The sequence below is a fragment of the Vipera berus genome, assembly GCF_964194415.1.
Source record: "Vipera berus genome assembly, chromosome: Z".
Taxonomy (NCBI): domain Eukaryota; kingdom Metazoa; phylum Chordata; class Lepidosauria; order Squamata; family Viperidae; genus Vipera; species Vipera berus.
In genome coordinates, this window is record NC_138205.1 from 63,336,557 (window position 1) to 63,354,578 (window position 18,022).

The 18,022-nt window shown below is 34.6% G+C and overlaps 1 protein-coding gene across 1 annotated transcript in view; it reads right to left on the reverse strand.

Annotated features, from left to right (window-relative positions):
• The window catches only part of ADCY1 (adenylate cyclase 1), a gene marked incomplete at its 5' end in the record, with an annotated part of 490,247 nt that overhangs the window by 193,123 nt on the left and 279,102 nt on the right, over window positions 1-18,022 (reverse strand). The window lies entirely within an intron of this gene.

Below are 18,022 nucleotides of genomic sequence, written 5' to 3' on the forward strand. Positions count from 1 at the left end.
GAAATGATAGATATAAAGGGGAAATTGGAATCTCAAAATCAAATGATGTTACAAAACCAACAGAAGATAAATAAGATTGAAGAAAAAACAGGTGATAATGACAAAAAGATAGAAATTTTATTGCAAGAAAATGAAAAGTTAAACAATGAAATTAAGATTTTGGAGATGGCAAATGTGGAGCATTATTTGACATTCCAAAATATTCCTGAGGACAGAGCAGAAAACATAGAAGAGGTCATTATTTATATCCTGGAGGATGCTCTGAAAATAGACAGATCAGAAATTCAACTTGAACTGGATGGGGCTTTTCGTTTCAATTCAAGTTATGCAAGAAGAAATAAATTACCAAAAGAAGTACATGTATGGTTTGTAAGGAAGTCAATAAGAGATGAAATATTATGAAAAGTAAGAGATGAACCAATACAATATAAAAATAAAGAAATTGTGGTCTTAAAACAGATACCCAAGAGAGTTAGAGATTCTCGAAGACAATACCATTTTTTGACCACGAAACTTATGGCTAATGGCATAAATTTTAGATGGCTGATACCAGAAGGCATCTTAATAAACTGGAACAATACAAGATACAGACTTGATTAAATTTGGAAAGCAGAAGACTTTGAAGAGAAGAATAGATCAACTCTGGATGAAGGAGTAAAAAGAGGTCAAGAAGAAAGTAAAGAACAGAAACAAACAGAGGAGGAGATACAAGGAGCAATCACACAAACAAAAGAACAGAAAGAGGAAGGTCTCCAAAAGGGGGAAGATGAAAGAATTGTTAGAGAACAAAGAACTACCAGATCGGTTAGACCAAAATATAAGTAATGGAAATGGATAAAGAAAGTGGAATTTTTTCAGTAAATATAAATGGATTGAATTCTCCAATTAAAAGAAACAAGGTTTTTAGGAAATTATGGAAACTAAATTTGGACATAATTTGTTTGCAAGAAACGCATATAAAAGCACAACATTATAAACTATTGGAATATCCAAAAATTGGAAAACTTTATTATGCATCGGCACAACAAAAAAAAAGAGGAGTAGCTCTATATATTAAAGAGACAATAAATTCAAAAATGGTGTATTCAGATTAAGAAGGAAGAATATTAATGGTAGAGATTTATCTGCCTCAAAAACAAATATTATTAGTGGCAATATATGCAACGAATAACAATCAGGACAAATCTACATAAAAAATAATAGAAATGGAGTATCAAAATATTTGTTTACTAGGAGACGTTAATGCAATAATAGATGGAAAAATTAACTACAAAAGTAACAAAATAAAGAAAAATGGTAGAGGAAGACTACCTAAGACATTTTTTGATATAGCAGAGGAAATTGGAATTCAAGATGTTTGGAGGGAAATAAATCCACAAAAATTACAATATACTTTTTACTCAAATAGCCAGAAATCCTGGTCAAGAATTGATATGATTTGGATGACCATGGATCTGAGAATGAATGTGCAGCATATTGAAATAGAAATAGGTACATGGGCAGATCATAACCCTTTGAAAATGACTTGGAAAGAGATTTAAAAAAAGGCTAAGATGGACTTTAAACCATTCTATATTAAAAGAAAAAGAATTTATAGAATTAACAAAAAAAGAAATGGAATTTTTTTAAAAGAAAATAAAAAAGAAGATACTAAGATACAAAATTTATGGGACACAGCTAAAGCATATTTCAGAGGTATAGCAATATCGTATATGGCAAAGAAAAATAAACAGAGAAAACAGCAATATACATTACTAAGAGAGGAATTTGGAAAATTAGAATTAGAATTGCAAAAGAATCCGCAAAAAAGACTTTAAAAAGAGATATGGGTATGATAAAACATAAACTAAACTTGTTAGACTCAGAAAAAATGGCAGAACAGATTAAAAGAGCGAAGCAAACTTTTTTGAAAACGCCAACAAACCGGGAAGATGGTTAGCTTATAAACTTAAAAAAAAGAAAAAAAAATGATATACAATTTGCTGGATGAGAAAGTTTATTTACAATATAAAAATGAAGAAATAAAAAGATAGTTAAAGAATTTTATAAACACTTATATGATAACAAGGAGATTCTGAGAGAGAAGATTGTAAAATATTTAGAAAATAGTAATCTTCTGAAGATTTCAGAGACATTTAAAAATATGTTAGACGAAGGGGTTACAATGATGGAAATAACAGAGGCCATAAAGAGACCAAAAAAAATGGTAAAGCTCCTGGCGGAGATGGACTTTTGGCAGAACTATATAAAAGTTTGCAAGAGATGCTAAGTGATCCATTGAAAGATGTTTGTAATGGACTTTTATTAGAAGCTAAAATGCCAGTGACGTGGATTGAAGCAAATATTTCTTTAATACCAAAAGACGATTCAGATTTGACCCAGATCAAGAATTACAGACCGATTTCACTACTTAATGTGGATTATAAAATTTTTACTTCAATAATGGCAGAGAGATTGAAGAAATATTTGGTTGAATTTATACATTTGGACCAAAACAGCTTTTTACCAAAGAGAGAAATTAAAAACAATTTAAGAATGATAATAAATATACTGGAATACTATGAATTACATCCAGCGAAACAAATGGCATTAGTATTTTTAGATGCTCAAAAGGCATTTGATAATCTTTCATGGCAGTTTTTAATTTATCAATTACAAGCAATGGATTTCGGACAGAATTTTATAAATATGGTAAAAACAATATATAGCAAACAAACTGCCAAAGTAAACGTGAATGGAGATTGTACTGAAAGTTTTGAAATAAGGAAAGGCACCAGGCAAGGAGGTCCTCTGCTATTCATTTTTACTTTGGAAGTTTTAAATTGAAATATAAGACAAGATACAGGAATTAGAGGTTTGGAGTTAAAAGGTGAAACATATAAATTACAAGCATTTGCTGATGATTTGGTATTCATTTTGGAAGATCCTTTGAAGATGATTCCAAAATTGTGAAAGAAATTGGAACAATATGGTGAAGTAGCAGGATTAAAAATTAACAAGGAAAAAACTAAAATAATAGTGAAAAATGTTACGGATAAGCAAAAAAATCGAATATCAGAGGTGACAGAGGTACAGATAGTAAAAAAGGTAAAATATTTGGGTATATATTTATCAGCTAAATGTTCAACATTAAAATAAGACAACTATATAAGACTATTGAAACAAATAAAGTTAGACCTGGAAAAGTGGAAGAATTTAAAATTGTCCTTACTAGGAAGGATAGCTACAATTAAGATGAATATATTGCCTAGGATTCTATTTTTGTTCCAGACAATCCCGATAAAACTTGGGGGACCTTTTTTTAAAGAGTTGGATTCTTTAGTGTTGAAGTTTATATGGCAGGGGAAAAAAGCTAGAATAAAAAAAAAACTTTGCAAGATACTAAAGAAAATGGGGGTTTTGGTTTACCTGAGTGGACTTTGTATTATTTATTTATTTATTTATTTATTTATTGAACTTATACACCGCCCTTCTCCCATAGGACTCAGGGCGGTTCACAAGGCAATTAAAAATAACACTACAATACAAAAAAGTTAATAACAATTAAAATAATTAAATTATCCTTGAGTAAAATATAAAACCCCTGTAACTCTAATTAAAACCCAATTACAATAAGTTAAAAATTAAAATTCTCAGTCCTGGCCGGAAAGCTCAAAGAGCCAGGTCTTCAGGTCCCAGCAGAACGAACAAAAATCAGGGGCAGTCCTGAGGTCTACGGGTAACTGGTTCCAAAGGGCAGGCGCACCCACAGAAAAGGCCCTCCCCCTGCGTGTTGCCCGCCGGCAATCTTTTGCTGGCGGCACCCTGAGAAGGCCCTCCCTGTGGGAGCGCACAGGACAAAGGGAACTTGATGCCGGCAGCAGGTGTTCCCTCAGATATCCCGGACCCAAGCCATTTAGGGCTTTATAGGTCATCACCAGCACTTATCAAGCATCAGTATTGACATGGGTGAAAGAATGGATAATGCTTAGGAATAAAAGGTTGTTATGCTTGGAGGGACATGATTTACAGTTGGGATGGCACGTGTTTTTAATGGTATGGGAAAAACAAAATTCATTGATATTTTCAAAACCACTGTATTAGAAATGCTTTGATAACTGTATGAGAAAAAATCAAAATGAAAATATATGTAAAAATTCCAGGGTGGTTATCAACAATTGAAGCTTTTTCACATGTAAACTTGTTAGATTTTGAAAAAATGTGGACATATAAAGATATTTTAAATATTGATGGGACATTGAAATCAAAGCAAGAACTGGAATATCAGGGTATGAACATGTCATGGTGCGTACGTTTACAAATACAAAATAGATATGAAAAAGATATGAAAATGTCTGGATTTTATAAAGAACAAAATGTGTTTGATAAGATATTATTAATGTCTGATTAGAAATTATTTAAAAAAATGTATAACTTTTTGTTAACTTTAGAGATGGAAAGTGAACAAATTAAAGGGACAGTGACAAGATGGGCGGAGAATTTTGGTTATACTATACAGTTAGAAGAATGGCAAAAACTATGGGAGAGAAATTATAAATTGACAATGTCAACTGCATATAAAGAAAATCTGTATAAAATGTTTTATAGATGGCATTTACTTCCAGCAAGAATAGCAAAAATGTTTAAAAATGTATCAGGCAAATGTTGGAAATGTAAACATAATATAAGTACATATTACCATATTTGGTGGACATTTGATAAAGTAAAAGCCTATTGGAGAAAAATACATGTTTGGCTAGAAAATATATTAGAAGAACATGTAGCATTTAATCCCGAATTATTTTTATTAGGTATATTACCAAAAAAGACTGATAAACAAAATACATACTTGGTTCTACATATCATAACCGCAGCAAGAATAAGCTATGCACAATACTGGAAAAATGAACAAGTACCATCAGAAGAAGAGCTAATAAAGAAGATATTGGAATGCGCAGAGATGGACAGACTAGCTATGAGACTAAAAGACAAAGCAGAAACAGAATATTATGAAAGCTGGAATTTATTTTATAAATGGTTGGAAAAAAAGAACCAAAGAGTGAGATTTGTATATGTATTAATGAATTATAAACTCAGTTCGCACGTTGTTTGGAAAATTAACATATGTATGTAAAGAATAAAAATAATATGAGTTACTTCCAGGTGGCGCTTCAGCAGCGTGGATGGTTGGGATCGACCGCCAGCCTTTTGATTTTTTTAAAGCCGCGGAGCAGCCGACGATCAGCTGTTCCACGGCTTTAAAACCCTCAGGTGAAGAGGGGAAGGGGAGTCTCTGGGTAGGGGTAGAGCTCCCCTAGAGCCCCAGAATGTTTATTCTGGGGCTTGAAGGGTGAGAGCTTCCCCGAAGCCTGGAAACCCTCCGGATCAGAGGATTTTTCTGCTTTTAAGCAGAACAAGACGCTGAATCCACTCCTGCTGGATTTGTTTGTTTTCAGGAGTAATTGATGCAGGTGGAGCGGATGCAGGAGCAATATAAAGCAAGTTTAAGACTTTAACTCTGGAACTTCAACTTTTTTCCTGTTTCAATGATCGTTTTTAAAAGGACAGAAAGATGGCGCCTGAGGAATTCTTTGTAACAAGAATTGAAAGTGTCTAGCTGGTGTTTTTTTTTTCTTCTCAAAGTGAAAGTGATTGTTTGGATACTGACGAGGAATATCTAAAGTGGATTTTCAGAAGTTTAAGATTTTGTTAAATTTTGGAGCTGTTTAAAAGTGACTATAAGATTTGGATATTTAATATTTAAACTACAACTGCAAGTGGGGCGGAAAGGTGAAAGTGTGTAAAGAAAGTTAATTAGGTGCTAAAATGGCTTCCAAACTGCCTAGAATTCCTGTTTCTAAAAGTCCAGGGACATCACCTGTTCAGCAATCTGGAATTCAATCTTTGATGTCACCTGCTGCAGCTGCTGCACCTCCACTGACTTTAAAAGACTTACAAGATTCTTTAAAAGATTCTTTAAAACTTCAGTCTGAAAAAGTATCTGAGCAGGTGGCAGAACTTATTGAAGAAAAATAAAAGGAAATACAGGAGGACATTTTGATGGCATTTCAAGGGCTCTCAGGTTGTATTGAGAGTCTGGATGAACATGTGGAAGAAGTGAAACAAAATAATCTGATGCTGGAGGCTGAAATGTGTGAAGTTGAGAATAAATTGGACAAAATTGATGATGACGTGGTTATGACACAATATAGAGACATGGAGTTTGCCCTGAGGATAAGAGGCTTAAAAGAAAACCCACAGGAAAATCTGGAGGAGATGTTGGCGCCTATTTTAGGAATTCAACCGGAAGATTTTTTTGGTGGAGATAGATAAAGTATTTTGTGTTAATTCTTGGATTGCTAGGCAAAGGAAACTGCCAAGGGATGTGGTTGTGTATTTTATAAAGAGAAAAATCAGAAATCAGATCATTCAAGCTTTTTACAATAATAGATTTAAAGTGGCTAATCAAGAGGTTTTGATTCTGAAAGAGATTCCCCCAAGAATTTTGAGAAAAAGGAAAAAAATTGTTTTTCTGGCAGATGAATTAAAAAAACAACAGCTTCAGTTCAGATGGGAAATACCAATGGGGATTGTGGTGAATTATGCTGGAATAAGATATTGTCTTAATACAGTCCTGAAAGGACGTGATTTTTATTCTAATGTATTGAAAGCAGGTTCACCGCAATCTTCAGAAGTTAAAGGAGGGAAAGAAGAAGTTAAAGGAGGGAAAGAAGAAGTTAAAGGAGGAAAAGAAGAAGGAGAGCGACAGGTACAAAAAGTACAGCAAATTTCAGAAATTGTGCAACCCCTGGTTTTATTAGAAGAATCTAAGACTCAAAGACTGACACAGGCTGCATCTAGACATAAGGAACAACAACAACAACAACAGAAACAGTCTTCTATAACTACAAGTCAGGAATTTACTAATGAAGCAGTGGGAGGGGCTAGGCCAAAGAGGCAGATGCTTATGGATCTGCAAGAAATGCTCCGAAAGCTTCAAGTCGCAAAAGATGGTGACAAAGTTTCTAACCTGGAATGTTAATGGATTAAATTCACCACAAAAGAGAAAGAAAGTATTTCAGTATTTGAAACAATTTTAAAATGATGTTATATGTTTGCAGGAAACGCATATTCGTGCATCTGATCAAAAGTATTTGATAAATTTTAGACTGGGCATACAATTTATTGCATCTGCTCCAGAGAAGAAAAATGGAGTGGTTATCTATGTAAAGAAAGTCTTAACAGCTAATTTGTTTGAAGCAGATAAACAAGGAAGATATATTATAATTGAACTATTAATAGAAGGAAAGAAAACACTTTTAATTTATTTTTATTTTATTGGATTTATATACCGCCCTTTCCCGAAGGACTCAGGGCAGTTTACAGGGTATTTAAAACAAAGATCGATACAAAAGTTAAAAACAATTTAAAAAGTTTAAATCAAATCCCTAAAAAATAAAAACCCCAATTAAAATTCTCAGCCTGGGCCGGAAAGCTCAAAGAGCCAGGTCTTCAGGTCCCAGCGAAATGAACGAAGGTCGGGAGCAGTCCTAAGCTCCGTGGGCAGCTGGTTCCAGAGGGCAGGTGCACCCACAGAGAAGGCCCTCCCCCTGGGTGTTATCCACCGGCAATCTTTTAACGGTGGCACCCTGAGAAGACCCTCCCTGTGGGAGCGCACTGGACAAAGGGAACTTGATGCTGGCAGCAAGTGTTCCCTCAGATATCCCAGACCCAAGCCATTTAGGGCTTTATAGGTCATCACCAGCACCTTGAATCTCACCCGGAGGGCAACCGGAAGCCAATGCAGCTTGCGGAGTAGAGGTGTTACATGGGAGTATCGAGAAACTCCCATCACAACTCGCGCGGCTGCATTTTGCACCAGCTGAAGCCTCCGAGTGGTCCTCAAGGGCAGCACCATGTAGAGAGCATTGCAGTAGTCTAAATGGGAGGTCACAAGCGCATGAGTGACTGTGCATAGGGCATCTCGGTCCAGGTAGGGTCACAACTGGCGCACAAGGCAAAAGGAGTATATGCACCTAATCAACAGCAAGGAGAATTTTATAAGCTGTTACATAATAAAATAACTCAATGGGATTATAAATCGAGTATTTTAATGGGAGATTGGAATGGAGTGTTGGATACTCAGAAGGATAAAAAGGTTTTTTAAAAAAATACTCCAAGTCATGCTAGATTGCCAAAATCTTTTTTTGATTTGAAAGATGACTTGGAATTGCGTGATGTCTGGAGAGAACGAAATTTGGAAGAAAAGGATTTTACTTTTTTTTCTGATAGACATCAATCTTTTTCTAGGATTGATTTTATATTAACTACTAATGATTTTTTTTCTAGGATTAAGAAGATTAAGATATGCCCAAGAACTTTTATCAGATCATACTCCAGTTTGGATGGAATTGGATAAGGGCATGAGGGATAGAAGATCATGGAGATTAAATGAAAATTTGTTTAGATATGAAGAAAATGTGGTAGAATGTAAAAAGTATATGCGAGAATTTTTTATTATGAATATGCATAAGGGTACTCCCATTGAAATGGTTTGGGATGCAAGTAAAGCTTATATGAGAGGAGTGCTAATATAAGCATAAAGAAATAGAGGAGGAAATAAAGTTGAAAGAGAAAGCTTTTATTCTGAACCCATCTGATAAGAGGTTGAAAGAAGTAATTAACTTGTTAAGAGGACAGTTTGATATGTTAATGGCTGATCAAGTGGCAACTAATCTACGATATGCCAAACATAATACTTTTAATACTGCTAATAAACCGGGTAGGTGGTTAGCTTATTTATTAAGGAAAAACAAAGATCATGTAATATTGACAAGATAGAATATAAGGATAAAGAGGTGTTTCAGCAAAATCTTATTAAAAAAGCTTTTGCTGAATTTTATTCTAAATTATATGGTAGGGATATAAAGCAAGCTTTAGATATGGATAGTTACTTACAGAACGTGAATATTCCAATACTTACACAAGAGCAACGGGAAGGGATGAATCAATTGATAACTGCTGAAGAAATTATTTTAGCAATTAAGCAATTAAAAGTTTGTAAGGCACCCGGCACAGATGGTTTATCAGCTATTTATTATAAAAATTTACAATCAGAAATGGTGGAGCCATTAAAAGAATTATTTAGAAAAATTCAATCTGGAGAAGAAGTGCCTCCTTCGTGGAAAACAGCATTTATAACTTTGATCCCTAAGGAAGATCAAGATCTTGTTCAACTTAAAAATTATAGGCCTATATCACTTTTAAATAATGATTATAAAATATTTGCAGATTTTAGCAAATAGATTAATGAAGCTTATGCAGCAAATGATTCATAGTGATCAAACAGGATTTATAAGTGGTAGACAAATGAAAAATAATGTGAGACATATTGTAAATTTGTTAGAATTTTTGGAAAGAAATAATCAAGTCCCCGCAGCATTGATCTTTTTGGATGCTGAAAAAGCCTTTGATCGATTGAATTGGCAATTTTTATTTAAAGTTTTGGAGAAGATGAAGTTTGGTGATATGTTTTTACAACGTATGAGGGCAATATATCAAAAACAAACAGCTCAAATAATAATCAATGGTAGTTTAACAGAAGCTTGTAAAATTGAAAAGGGAATAAGACAGGGTTGTCCACTGTCGCCATTATTGTTTGTTTTAACATTGGAAATATTGTTGATCAAGATACATGATTCAGAGAAAATAAAGGGAATTAAAATTAAAGATCAAGTTTATAGACTGAAAGCGTTTGTGGATGACTTGGTAATTACATTAACTCAAGCAACTCAATCGGTTATAGATTTAATGGAAATAATTTTACAATCTGGACAAGTTTCTGGATTTAAGGTAAATAGGCAAAAAACTAAAATATTGTCTAAAAATATGACTAAAGAACAAAAGGAAGCTTTAGGAAAACTAATGGGATTTGAAATAATTAAGAAGATCAAATACTTAGGTATATCTTTCAATTTCAAATGCGAAATTATATAAAAATAATTATGAATTGTTATGGTTAAAAATACAAAAAGAATTAGATAGTTGGAAAAAAATTACAATTGTCCTTATTGGGAAGAATTGCAGCTGTGAAAATGAATGTTTTACCAAAATTTTTATTTTTGTTTCAAATGATACCTATACTTAAAAAAGATTCAAATTTGGAGGAATGGCAGAGAGGTATTAATAAATTTTTTTGGGCAGCGAAGAGACTGAGAGTTAAACTTAAGATAATGCAAGATGTACGTGAAAGAGGTGGTCTTAAAATGCCCAATTTTAAATTATACTATGAGGCTGCGGCATTATCATCAATTAGTAATTGGTTTAATTTAACACAAGGGAGATTACTGAATATTGAAGGATATAATTTGTTATATGGTTGGCATGCTTATTTATTGTATGATAAAAAAGTGGATAATGTTTTTAAGACACACATATTAAGATATGCCCTGTTGCGAGTTTGGAAAAAATATCGTGATAAGTTGAATTTTAAAATTCCAATTTGGGCAATACTTAAACATGCGATAGAAAATATAAATGTGGGATTTAAGCATGATGTGACTACATATAAAGAAATTCTTAGATTGGAAAGAAATGTGTGGCAATTAAAGCCATTTAATATTTTAAAAGAAGAAAATATAGTACAAACGTGGTTCCAGTATGGGCAGTTACAAACTAGATGGAAACAGGATCAGAAAATTGGTATTTCTATAATAGATGAAAATTTGGTTAAACAAATTAGAGATCAAAGTCCTGCACATATAAGAAGGATATATAATGCATTGATAGAATTAGATTCAGAAACAGAACTTGTTAAAGATTGTATGATAAAATGGGCCCAGAATATTCAAGAACCAATAACGATGGATACTTGGGAAACAATCTGGGTCAGAAATGTAAAATTTACACAGGCACAAAATTTAAGAGAGAATTTTTATAAGATGTTTTAAAGATGGCATTTAGATCATAAGAAATTGGCATCTATGTATCCAAATTATCAGGCTAAATGCTGGAGGTGTGGTTGTGATGATGCAATGTATTATCATATATGGTGGACTTGTAAAAAAGTAAAAGCTTTTTGGATTAAAATTTGGTGGAATATGCAGAAGAAAAAGATAAAGTTTTTTTCCACAATTATTTTTTCTGGGTATTACTATAGACTCTACTGCTATAGAAATTAAATTGATGTTGAATTTAATAATGGCAGCAAGACTTTTGGTAGCACAATATTGGAAGAAGGAGGATTTGCCTACTATAGAAGAATGGACTTTAAAAGTTTCGAACCTGGCAGAAATGGCAAAAATCTCAGCATATTTGAAAGATCATTTGCAACAAAGATATATTTTGGAATGGAGAAGATGGATTGATTATATCCAGAATAAATATGGGACTAAAAAGTTTCATTTAGCATTTGAATAAGTATTAGATTTATAAGATTTGTTATTATTTAGTTATTTTTAAGGAGAGTTAAAGTGCGATAGGACTTAAAGTGTTATTATAGCTAGTTAGCATATTATAGTTTAACATTGTTAGGGTTAAGACTTCCGGGTGGCAAGGCTCCATTGCCGGCAGCCTTTTATGCTGTCAGCCCCGTCGTTCCGTAGAACCGCCGAAAACAGCGCCGATCAGCTGTTTTGGTGGCTCGGAAGCCCGCTCCTCGGGAGAAGAAGAGGAGGTCAGTGCCCAGGCAGGGGTAGAGCATTCCCAGACCGCCAGAGTTGAAACTCTGGTGGTTGAAGGATTGAGCCCCCCCGAAGCCTGAGTTTGCTCCGGACTTTGGGATGCCTCTGCTCCAGGGCTTTGGAGCAAAGCAGGACGCTGCAACCATCCCTACCAGCGAGAGTGAACTTTGGATTACTTGGATGCAGGCACAGCTGTACAGGAGAATCATGTCAGAGCAAGTATATGATCTTTAACTCAGTGGATTTTGTGGAGACTTTTAAAAAGTGAAATTGCATAACAGAATTGAGTGGGTGAAAATGGCTGCCAAATCATCTAAAGTTCCTAGAAGCGCGGGGGCTTACCCGGTGCAGCAATCCTCATTACAGGCTTCAATGCCCCCTCCCCCTGTACCTGCACCTGCAACAGCTTTGACAGTAAAAGATTTGCAGGATGTTTTGCAAGAGGCTATGAAAAAGCAATCCCAACAATTAGTTGAACTTATGGATGAGAAGCTTACAGAACTTATGGATGAGAAGCTTACAGAAATGAGGGCAGACATCTTACTTGCATTTCAAGGCATGGCCGTTTGCATTGAACGTTTGGACGAGAGAGTGGAAGAACTTAGTCAAAATAATATCAGATTAGCCAGAGATCAGAGGATGACGCGTGCTGCTTTGAGACGAGCAAGACGAGAGCAAGAACAGGACCAGCAGAATGTTATGGAACCTCCCAAGCGTACCTATAGCAAAGCTGTGGGAGGGGCGCAGCCTAAGAACGTCAAGGGACTTCTGGAAGATGCGGTCCAAAAGCTTCGGGTTGCTAAGGATGGCGACTAAGTTTTTAACTTGGAATGTCAATGGCTTAAACTCACCACAGAAGAGAAAGAAAATTTTTCAATATTTAAAACAATTTAAAACTGATGTTATTTGCTTACAAGAAACATGTTTTAGGTCTATGGACCAAAAGTACTTATTGAACTCTAGATTGGGTACACAATTTATTGCTTCTGCAATGAATAAGAAGAATGGAGTGGTTATTTATGTCAAGAATACTATGACAGCGGAGTTAAAAGAAGCAGATAAACAAGGAAGATATGTTATAATAGATTTGCTGATAGAAGGCAAAAAACGCTTTTGGTTGGACTATACGCTCCTAATCAACAACAAGCTGATTTTTATAATTTATTACACAGCAAGATCACTCAGTTGGATTATAAATCTTTTATTTTTATGGGAGATTGGAATGGAGTCTTGGATGTACAATTGGAGAAGTGTAGTTCTTTTAGGCGTACTCCAAGCCATGCTAGATTGCCTAAATCTTTTTTTGAGATGAAGGATGATTTGGAGTTGCGAGACATTTGGAGAGAAAGACATTTACAAGAAAAGGATTATACTTTTTTTTCTGATAGACATCAATCTTTTTCCAGGATTGACTTTATATTAACGACTAATGATTTTTTTTCTAGGATCAAGAAGATAAAGATTTGTCCAAGAATTATGTCTGACCATAGTCCAGTCTGGTTAGAGATCGATAAGGATAACAAAGATAGGCGCTCTTGGCGTCTAAATGAGAACCTGTTTAGAAATCAGGGAAATGTGGAAGAATGTAAAAAACAGATGAAGGGTTTTTTTGAAACTAACATGAATAAGGGTACTTCTATGGATATGGTTTGGGATGCTAGTAAGGCTTATATGAGAGGGGTGTTAATATATATGAACAATAAATATAGACGTAATTTGGAATTTAGGAGGAAAGAATTAGAGAATGAAATTAGGGAAAAAGAAAAGTCCCTAATTTTGAATCCATCGGATGCGAAGATTAAAGAGGTTATTAATTTGTTAAGAGGACAGTTTGATAAGTTGATGGCTGACCAGGTGGCAACTAATTTACGGTTTGCTAGGCATAATACTTTTTGTAATGCCAATAAACCAGGTAGATGGTTAGCTTATATGTTAAGGAAGAGGCAAAGGGCTTCTAATATAGATAAAATAGAACATAAGGGTAAGGTTGTGTATCAACAGGATCTTATTAAGGAAGCTTTTGTGGACTTTTATTCTAAATTATATGCTAAAGATAAGATTAATGAAGCAGATATTGATGCATATTTGAGGAATGCTAATATCCCGGTTCTTACACAAGAACAAAAGGAAGAGATTAATCAATTGATAACTGAGGAAGAAATTCTTCTAGCAATTAAACAATTGAAGGTGGATAAAGTGCCAGGCACGGATGGATTGACTGCTGTGTATTATAAAAACTTACAGTCGGAGATGATAAAGCCATTAAGGGAATTGTTTCAGACAATTCAAAGGGGAGGAGGGGTGCCTCCGTCTTGGAGAACTGCTTTTATTTCTCTGATTCCGAAGGAAGATCAGGATGTCACTCAAGTAAGAAATTACAGACCAATATCACTTTTGAATACGGACTACAAGATATTTGCTAAGGTTTTAGCTAACAGATTGATGAGGGTATTGCAACAGATAATTCATGGTGATCAAACTGGGTTTATTAGTGGTAGACAAATGAAAAATAATGTGAGGCATATAGTTGAGTTATTGGAATTTTTGGAAAGGAACAACCAGATCCCTGCGGTGCTGATCTTTCTGGACGCTGAAAAAGCCTTTGATAAACTGGATTGGCAATTTTTGATGAAAGTATTAGATAAACTGAATTTTGGGGATAAATTTTTACAACCAATTAGGGCATTATATCAAAAACAAACAGCCCGGATAATAGTAAATAACAGTTTGACTGAAGTATGCAATATTGAAAAGGGCACAAGGCAAGGGTGTCCGTTATCACCTTTATTATTTGTTTTAACATTGGAGATATTACTGATTAAAATACAGAATTCGGAAAAAATTAAGGGAATTCAAATAAGAGATCAGGATTATAGACTGAGGGCGTTTGCAGATGATCTGGTTGTTACGGTGACTCAGCCAGAAAATTCTGTTGTGGACCTGATGGAGATAATAATGCAATATGGGAATGTTTCTGGATTTAAGGTTAATATACAAAAAACTAAAATATTGGCTAAAAACATGACAGTATGGCAAAAGGCTCTTTTAGAAGGGGTAACTGGATTTGAAATTGTTAAAAGGGTTAAATATTTGGGGGTGTATTTGTCACCCTCAAATGCAAAGCTATATAAAAATAATTATGAAAAGTTATGGGGAAAAGTTCAAAAAGAATTGGATAGTTGAAAAAAATTACAATTGTCTTTATTGGGAAGAATTGCAGCAGTGAAAATGAATGTTTTGCCGAAATTTCTATTTTTATTTCAAATGATACCTATTCTTAAAAAGGATTCAAATTTGGAGGAATGGCAAAAGGGTATCAATAAATTTGTATGGGCAGGGAAAAGGCCACGAGTTAAATTTAAGATTATGCAGGATACGCGTGAAAGAGGTGGTCTTAAAATGCCCAACTTTAAACTATACTATGAAGCTGCTGCGTTGTCAGCGATAAGTGATTGGATTAATTTAACACAAAGGAGATTATTAAATCTTGAAGGCCACGACTTGTTATTTGGTTGGCATGCATATTTATTGTATGATAAGAAGGTAGATAATGTGTTTAAGGTGCATATTTTAAGACATGCTTTGTTGCGAATTTGGAAAAAGTTTAGACATAAGTTAAATTATAAGATACCTTTATGGGCAATACCGAAACACGCAATAGAAAACATAAATGTTGGGTTCAAACATGATGTGATCACATATAAGGAAATCCTAAGTTTGGAGAGGAATGTATGGTGTTTGAAGCCATATAACCTTTTACGAGAAGAGAAGATTGTTCAAACCTGGTTTCAGTATGGGCAACTACAGGCCAGGTGGAAAGAAGATCAGAAGATTGGTTTTTCAATGACTGATGAAAATCTGGTAAAGCAAATTAGGAATCAGGGTCCAGCACATATCAAACGGATATATCTTGCATTGATAGAAATTGACTCAGAAACAGAACTTTTTAAAGATTGCATGATAAAGTGGGCTCAGAATATTCAAGAAGTTATTACAATGGATATTTGGGAAAAGATCTGGGTGAGAAACATAAAATTTACGCAAGCCCAAAATTTAAGAGAGAACTTTTATAAAATGTTTTATAGGTGGCATTTAGATCCCAAAAAGCTTGCAAGTATGTATCCGAACTATCAGCCTAAATGTTGGAGGTGTGGTGGCGAAGACACAACGTACTTTCACATATGGTGGACCTGTAAAAAGGTTAAAGCATTTTGGATTAAAATCTGGTGGAACATGCAGAAGATATTTAAGAAAAGAATAAAGTTTTGTCCGCAATTGTTTTTACTGGGTATAATTACTGATACTACTGTTGTGGACACTAAGTTGATGTTGAATTTAATAACGGCAGCAAGACTTCTAGTAGGTCAATATTGGAAGAAGGAGGAACTGCCGACTATAGAAGAATGGACTTTAAAAGTTTCAAACCTGGCGGATATGGCAAAGATATCGGCGTATTTAAAGGACCATTCGCAACAACGTTATATTACGGAATGGAAAAAATGGATTGATTACATCCAGAATAAATATGGGACTAAAAAGTTTCATTTAGCATTTGAATAAGTATTGATATGATATTTGTATTGCTTGTAGTCATTTTAAATGAGCTAGAGTGCTATAGACTTAATAGTTTATTGTTGTTAGCATTGGGTTGTTTATGATTGTTTCTACTTTTATACCTTGTATTTAGCTCTGGGAAGTCGGGGACAGGGAGGGGGGGAAGGGGAGGGGGTAGGGTTGGTAAGGGTTGGGTAGGGGGTGGGGGGGAGGGGTTGTTAAAGATAAAATGTATTGAAAAACTTTTCAATAAAAAATAATAATATCAGATTAGATGCTAAAATGATGGATGCTGAAACTGTGATGGATACGATTGATGACAATTTAACCATGGTGCAGTACCATGAGATGGAGTTTGCTGTGAGAATTAGGGGCTTAAAAGAGGATTCTAAGGAAAATTTGAAAAAAGTAGTTTCAGAAGCCCTGGAAGGCATTTTGGGGCATTCAGCAGAAGATATTATGGTGGATATAGACAAAATATTTTGTGTTAATTCATGGATTGCAAGACAAAGGAAATTACCTAGAGATGTGGTGGTTTATTTTACAAAGAGAGCAATTAGAAATGAGGTTATTCAAGCTTTTTATAATAGTAAATTTGCAATTGCAGAGCAAGAAGTTTTGATTTTAAAAGAGATCCCTCCAAAAATTTTAAGAAGAAGGAGTTTGCTTTTTTGGCAGAAGAATTAAGAAGACGGGATATCCAGTTCAGATGGGAGATTCCAGTGGGTATGGTGGTGATGTATGCAGGCACGAGACATCGTCTTCTTACAGTGTTACAGGCACGTGACTTTTATGCCAATGTTTTAAAGGCAGTCCCTATACCAATTTTGGAATCTAAAAAGAAGAATGGTGAGGGAGAGCGTCAATCACAAAGTAGGAATGCACAAGGTGCTGAAGGAGTTATGCAGTTGAAAGATAGAGAATCCCAGAAAGTTACAGGAGTGGATCAAATTTCAGTATCATCGGAGGAGGTTAGAGACCAAAGAATGACACGTGCTGCTGCTAGACGAATGAGACAAGAGCAAGAACAGCAGAGAGTTATGATGGCGCCTCAAAAACTTGCTTATAGTGAAGCAGTGGGAGGAGCGCAACCAAAAAGAGTGCAGGTGATTTTGGAAGAGGCGCTCCAAAAGCTTCAGGTCACAAAAAATGGCGACAAAGCTTCTAACCTGGAATGTTAATGGTCTAAATTCACCACATAAGAGAAAGAATTTCAATATCTAAAGCAATTTAAGAACGATGTTATTTGTTTACAAGAAACACATATTAGAGCTACGGATCAAAAGTATTTGTTAAACTCAAGGTTGGGTACACAGTTTATTGCTTCTGCGACTGATAAGAAAAATGGAGTGGTTATTTATGTTAAGAATACTTTGACAGCGACTTTAATTGAAGCAGATAAATAAGGAAGATATGTTATGATTGAACTATTAATAGAAGGCAAGAAAACGCTTTTGGTTGGATTATATGCTCCTAATCAACAACAAGGAGATTTTTACAGTTTATTACATAGCAAGATCATCCAGTGGGATTATAAATCTTGTATTTTTATGGGAGATTGGAATGGTGTTTTGAATGTACAAATGGACAAGGGAGGTCTTTTTAAAAGCATCCCAAGTCATGCTAAACTGCCTAAATCTTTTTTTGAAATGAAGGATGACCTGGAACTGAGAGATGTTTGGAGAGAAAGGAATTTGCAAGAAAAAGACTTTACTTTTTTTTCTGATAGGCACCAATCTTTTTCTAGGATTGATTTTGTATTAATTACTAATGATTTTTTTCTAGGATTAAGAAGATCAAGATTTGTC